At 55.1% G+C, this 6,553-nt stretch overlaps 1 long non-coding RNA gene across 1 annotated transcript; it reads left to right on the top strand.

Annotated features, from left to right (window-relative positions):
- The first annotated feature begins 1,610 nt into the window (after window positions 1-1,610).
- On the top strand, window positions 1,611-5,294 carry LOC147575320 (uncharacterized). The gene is made up of 3 exons (XR_015242257.1): window positions 1,611-1,807; window positions 2,402-3,007; window positions 4,365-5,294. It is a non-coding gene; the product is annotated as an uncharacterized LOC147575320 (long non-coding RNA).
- Window positions 5,295-6,553: the final 1,259 nt, after the last annotated feature.

Below are 6,553 nucleotides of genomic sequence, written 5' to 3'. Positions count from 1 at the left end.
TGGAACCTGTTTCAGATTCTGTGTCTCCCTCTCTCTGACCCTCCCCCGTTCATGCTCTGTCTCTCTCTGTCTCAAAAATAAATAAACGTTAGGGGCGCCTGGGTGGCGCAGTCGGTTAAGCGTCCGACTTCAGCCAGGTCACGATCTCGCGGTCCGTGAGTTCGAGCCCCGCATCAGGCTCTGGGCTGATGGCTCGGAGCCTGGAGCCTGTTTCCGATTCTGTGTCTCCCTCTCTCTCTGCCCCTCCCCCGTTCATGCTCTGTCTCTCTCTGTCCCAAAAATAAATAAAAAACGTTGAAAAAAAAAATTAAAAAAAAAAAAAATAAATAAATAAACGTTAAAAAAAAATTAAAAAAAAAGTGGTTAAGAAGGTCAGTTTTGTGTCCATGTGTATTTCGCCACATTTAGGAAAGGTCTGGCCATACCGACGACTCTGTACCTTTAAAATGGGAACCACAAAGCCTTCCTGTTTGAGGATGCCAAATTCTCTTCCATGTGTTAAGCACTGAAAATACAAAATATACATAGGTTGCTTTCCATTATAAGATAGGATGAAAATAAAGACCAAGAACTATGGCTTTGCTTTAGTTTTTCATCTCCGTACTAAATAGTACAACCCGTCTGGGGAGTAAAGTCCTAAGAAAAGCGCCGTGCAATCCCAAGCAAGCTGATGCTCCCGGGAAGTACAGAAGTCTGCAAACTGCTCTTTGGCCAGGAGGAAGGAATTGATTTTTCCAGGGACCTCAGCCGAATCTTAATTGTAGTCACTATGCCAATGGAAGATTCTGGGTCCCCTTCACTCTCCCTGTGGGGCTGTGGTCTCAAAGCCTAGATTCCCTGGGTCCGATGGCAGATACCCTAATTGACCCCCCCCACCCTGATTCTCCAGCCCCCGTTTTTTCTTCAGAGCTGCCGAACTGTGCCGTCGGCACGGCTTCCTCCTGCACTGAATTCTTCGCACCTGCCAGGGTCACGACTCCTGCTGAGAACTTTCATCGCACCCTGCTGATGCTGCACCCTGGGGCCCTGATGATTGCGCACCCCAGGCTCCTCCTGGCTCTTACTCCTGTAGATTTCCAGAGAAGGAAGTGCGTGGTGGGAGTCAGGGACAGCAGAGAAGGATTTTCCAGAAAGGAGAACTGACAACCAGTCTTTGGAGAATGAGCCTCCAAGAGAAGCAAAGCTCGAGAGGTGAGGGGAACTCATTCGAGTCTGATAAGTGAAACAGCAGCTGGCCACACTGTTTCGTGGCCCACACCTCGTGAGCAGCCTTCATCCCTGCTGAGCCCCCCTCTTCCATCGTCTGGTGGTAGCAGGGGACTGGTAAGCCTCGAATGCGCAGAGCAAGGGCTCAGTGAGCCGGCCAGCCTGGAGGGGGCTGGGGAAGGGGCTGCTCCCCTCCCCTTGGGTGCTGTCACTCTGCTCTATGCCCGACTCCCTCCTGCCGCCAGCAAGAGGCACTGGCCTTTGCCGTGAATTCTACCCCGTGCGGTGCTCAATCACAAACATGGAAAAATGTGGGAAACGCCTAAAGTCTCCAGATGGTGTTTCACCACGCAAAGTGAGCTAGTACGTAATGCCCCGGGGAGGGAGGGGGGTGGTGAGGGGAGGCAGCTGGGGAAGCAGCCTTGCTCCGATCCTCCTGGGCACCTGCTCCCTGGCGAGGACAACGGCAGAACCTTGGTGTCCATCGAGGGAGATATTTACGCACACAATCGACCGATGCAAGTCGCCCGGGATCGGTGCCCAGGGCTCTAGGGACGTGTGGAGGAAGATGGGAACGTTCCAACCTTGGCGCATCTTGGAGGTCAGTTGGTCTTGCGGGAGGGTGGGGGTGGGGGGTGTCTGCTCTATCCAGGACGCTGAAGAGGGCGCCCCCCCCTTTCAAAGTCCTCATGTTCCTCTGCAGAGTGGATGCTATTATTATAAACCCAGTCTATAGATGGAGAAACTGAGGCTCAGCGAGGGGCACTGAGTTGCCCAAGGTCTCAAGGGAAAAGAAACAGACGGTGGAGAGGGATGGCTCCCTCAGGTTCGGAGAGATGGGGAGTCCCCCCACCCCACCCCCACACCCTAGACTTGGTTCTGATTCCTCCTCATGCCCTAGGGGGCAACAGCACTTCATAATTGTGTGCTTCTGGCGGCAGAGACCCAGGTTCAAATTCGACTTCTGATACTAATTGAGCAAGTGTGGGCAAGTCGTTTAACCTGCAGGCCGGGGTCTCTGTTTCCTGTGGGTGAACAGAGAGAACAGTCCCTCCTCCAAAAGCACTTTCTCGTTCACCCCAGGAGCAACACGGGCCCTCAGAGAGCTCCCCTGTGCCACTCCAAGCGCCCTGTGTGTGTGTGCCGTGTTTTGGTTCCTGTCGCCTGCACAACAGCCCGTGTCCTGGTTTCACAGATGCAGACACGGAGGCAAAAGAGCAGCAAAGTGGCTTCTCGAGATCACCTGACCTGTGAGGGGCGGGGTCCGGATTTGAACCCGGGTCCTCCGCCCGACCAGAACTGCCTCCGACATCCCTCAGCGCTTACTTAGCGCCCAGCACCGTACACGACCCACTCCCTGGGTAGCTGCTGGTACTGATGAGGTCTGGTTCCAGGAGGGCTGCATGGAAGTGGAAGCCAGCCTTCCGGGTAGAGGAACAGTATTTACAAGGTTCGCCGGGGAGGGAGCAGGTGCCCCAGCTTCCAGATTCTCTGAACATCCTGCATAAAAGAAGCAAGTGCTTAAGCTGGTGGCACACTACAAGTTTCTAAGTTATTTATAAAGAGCCTGAAGTCTAGAAACTTCTAACAGGCGGAGGTGTGTTCTCCAGACTAAGAATAGCTGACGGGAGAGGCTTTCTGGTGACATCAGAGCACAGCAGCAGCTTGGGGGCGGGGCCGTGGTTTCCTCCAGCTTTGCAACATCTGCCCAGGAGGGCTCCACCGTCCCTCCAGAGACGGCCTGACGAAGGTACAGGAAGGGGTCTGGTGATCCCGGGACAAGCGGGGTTTCCATCGGTCTGCGAGTTCCTTTCCTTTTTTTAAAATTTTTAATGTTTATTTATTAGAGAGAGAGAGAGAGAGAGAGAGAGAGAGAGAGAGACAGAGGGAATGAGTGGGGGAGGGGCAGAGAGAGAGGGAGACACAGAATCGGAAGCAGGCTCCAGGCTCCGAGCTGTCAGCACAGAGCCCCACGCGGGGCTCGAACCCACAAACCGTGAGATCATGTCCTGAGCCAAAGTCACACACTTAACCCACTGAGCCACCCAGGCGCCCCAGTCTGCGGGTTCCTAATGTGTCACTTCTCCCCTTCCTCACCATCCTGCTGTTTGACCATCCTGCTGTTGGAGCAGAAGTCAGCAGGGAGGGCACAGGGCAGGTCCTGGGATTTGGAACATAGGTGCCTTCATCCTGCTCACCCCTGCCTCTCCATCCCTCAGTGGGGGGGCTTCTAACAGGAGCAGACCCTGGTCCCCCACCCCTGCCCAGCACACCAGACACTTCTCAATGCACACTGAGTTTGGAACTTGCTCAGAGCGCCAGCAGGGTGACCCCTGACTTTTTCTGAAGTCAAAATAAATTCTGGGGCTAGAGTACAGAGATGAAGTCCTCCCAAGGCTAAATTGTGGTGCCCGCCCCCGCCAGGAGCTGTGAGCTCCTACTGGAGGCTTCCAAGGAGTTGGGAGGGCTAGGGGGAGAGAAAGGAGGAGGGAACAGTTTAAACAAAACTCAAAACACTGTTTCAAATGATGTCTTGCTGTTTTCAGGCTCTGCCCGTTTGAGTTGATTCGTTATCCGCAAAGCTCTGCGCACCATACTTGATGGCCCCTGGGGGATCTTCCAGGCTATTGGGGCTGCATGTGAGGATTCTGACCTTGCACCCTGGCTCCACACAATCTAGCCCCCAAACCTCAATTTCCCCCTTTCACCGGTGTGGTTCTGCCTTCAAACATTCAGTTGGGGCTACAGAAATCATCTTTTTTTGTTTAATATGAATTGTTTTAAGTTTATTCATTTATTTTTGACACACACACACACACACACACACACACACACACACACGACACAAATGGGGGAGGGACAGAGAGAGAGGGAGAGAGAATCCCCAGCAGGTTCCCACCATCAGCACAGAGCCGGATGCAGGGCTCAAATTCAAACCGTGAGATCACGACCTGAGCCGAAATCAAGAGTTAGTTATGACACTTAACCGACCGAGCCACCCGGGTGCCCCGACAAATCATCTTTAAAACTCGTGACACCTGACTTTCAGAGAGCCCAAAGCCTTCAGCTACGCATTTTGCCTTCAAGGAAGGATAAAGGCAGATTTTCTTTCTTTCGTTTCTTTCTTCTTCTTCTTCATTTTTTTTTTTTTAGCAAAGGACACACTGAAGCCAGAGAAGAGAAGCTACTTACCCAAGGTCGCACTGACAGCCTCCCCCAGATTACTCACGCTCCCTTTACCAGGATTGTCCCCACCGCCCGAGGACCCACATGTACCCTGAGTGGAAAGACAGGAGGCCACCTGTGGGGCGTCCCTGGTGCCCTGGCCACGCGCCCTCGAGGCTGATAGGCCACTGGAGTCTCTGGGACACGGGGTTAATGAGCCACATCTTTCAGCACAGCTGGCGAGCAGCTGGTCCAAGGTCACACTACCAGAACTCACCAAGAGAATACTGAGACGTGTGCACCCGTGCTACTGGGTGGCGGAGGAATGCCACCGCCACGTTGACGCGATTTGTGACTCTCCACCCTGGCGGCCTCTTCAAAGCCACCAACCCCGGAGCCCCCACCCCCAGAGTTTCTGATTCCTTGCGCGCCCAGGACGCAGCCTGCCCTTGTTTGCTTTAGGAGCGCCCCAGGCGAGCCTAACTTGCAGCTTGGGGTGGAGACAGCGTTTCTCAAACTCTCCTTTGTATTGGAATCATCTGGGAGGTTAAAATACTGCCCTCCCCCACCCCAGCCTGATTTAATTGGGGCCGGGGGTGTGGCCTGGGCATTAGGGTCTTGAAATGCTCCCCCAGGTGATTCAAACGTGTCGCCCGGTTGGAGAACACGGTTCTGGTTCGTTCTGCATCCGGACTCTTGGCCCCACCCCTGATCCCCTACACACAGGGCTGCCCTGCCCTTGCAGAGTCCTCCCGAAAGAGACTTCGGTCCCGTGTTGCTGCTCACATATAGATAAGCGTCTCCAGAAAACTCTGTTCTCGGCTTCTGAATGTCAAGAAGAAGTCAATCCGAAGCAGTAAGTCTTCTGGCTGCCCCTCCCTGAACAGGAAATAAACACTCAGCATGAGTGGCATGAAAACGTGCCCCATTCTACTGTGCTTTGTGGGCAGAGACAGAGGCAAGGGGGCCTTTGCTGTAAGCCAACCGCCAGGCCTCACCACTCATCTCTGCGGGGCGCGGGGTGGGGGGGGAGGTGCTGGTTCATCAGCCCTCAAGTGCACACTGCAGGATCTGAGCCCATCAAGGGCTGTCTCCCTTGTGCCCTTGAATCATGCCCTGGCCTGACTGAGGTTCCCAGGGAGGGATGCCTCCTTCTGGATGCCCCGGCTCCCGGGACCCTTCCCAACACGCACACTCCGTTCCTGTTGACCCGCAAGCCCACGGGGACCCACCGCAGTGCTCGATTCGTTGCTGTCTGCACCAGCCTCCCTCTCCCCGGAAATCCACAGGCCCTCTCTTCACCCTGTGACATTTGGTGTCTGGGCTTGGGGCCCAGGCTTGACAAAATCCAGGAGGCATGGCCTCTTTGGCCCTTCCTATCTTACTCCCTCCTTCTGTGGGGCTTAGCCTGGCCCCAGGGGATGAGCCCCAGCGTCCTCCTCATCACAAGCTGCACACAGCTTCTTCCCTCTGCACACTCCCCCCAGTGCACACGTGCCAGCTGGTGCAGGGAGCCTGCCCTCTGCCAACCCCCACCTAGAGGCAGCCACGACAGGCAGCTGGTTGGCCCCGAGCTGGCCCAGAGACCGGCCCGAGGCTGAGCACCCTCCATGCACCAGCATGCTGTGAGCACTTCATGTGAAGTCTCAGGTACCCATTTCACAGATGGGGACCAACGATTCCCCAGGCTAGTCGTGGCCTGAGGCCGAAAACAAGATTTGAACCATATCTCCAACCCCACCCCAAGCTCTGCAGCAGAGGCTCCCAAATTTGAGAGTACATAAAAATCAGCCCTGTAGGTCCCAGGAGCCTGCATGTCTGTACAAGAATGCAGGAGACCCTGACATAAATGGCCTGGGGACCAGCCCTCCCCTCACCCTCCTCTGAGTCTCAGGGCCTCTTCTGGGCCCAGCCAGGGTTGTCCTTGCTGCATGACCTTGACCTCTCTGAGCTTCCTGTCCTGGGAAAATGAGAGCACTGAGCTAACCAATTGCAGAGAGCTTTTCAGTTCTGCTTCGAGCCCTCCAGCTTGGCTCCCATCCAGCGTGACGTAGGGAAGAGAGAGGGGGCTCTCTTTCGGGCTTTCTCCCAGCAGGCCCCTCTGCCAGGTCAAAACGCTGAACCCTGCCCAGGATTTGCACCTGCCTCCACACCCAGTGGGACTGAGAAGCCTCCAGGCCAC

The sequence above is a fragment of the Puma concolor genome, chromosome D3, assembly GCF_028749965.1.
Source record: "Puma concolor isolate L17-30 chromosome D3, mPumCon1.1.hap2, whole genome shotgun sequence".
Lineage (NCBI taxonomy): Eukaryota > Metazoa > Chordata > Mammalia > Carnivora > Felidae > Puma > Puma concolor.
The sequence above is the reverse complement of the archived record's forward strand: the minus strand, read 5'-3'. Positions and strand labels throughout refer to the sequence as shown.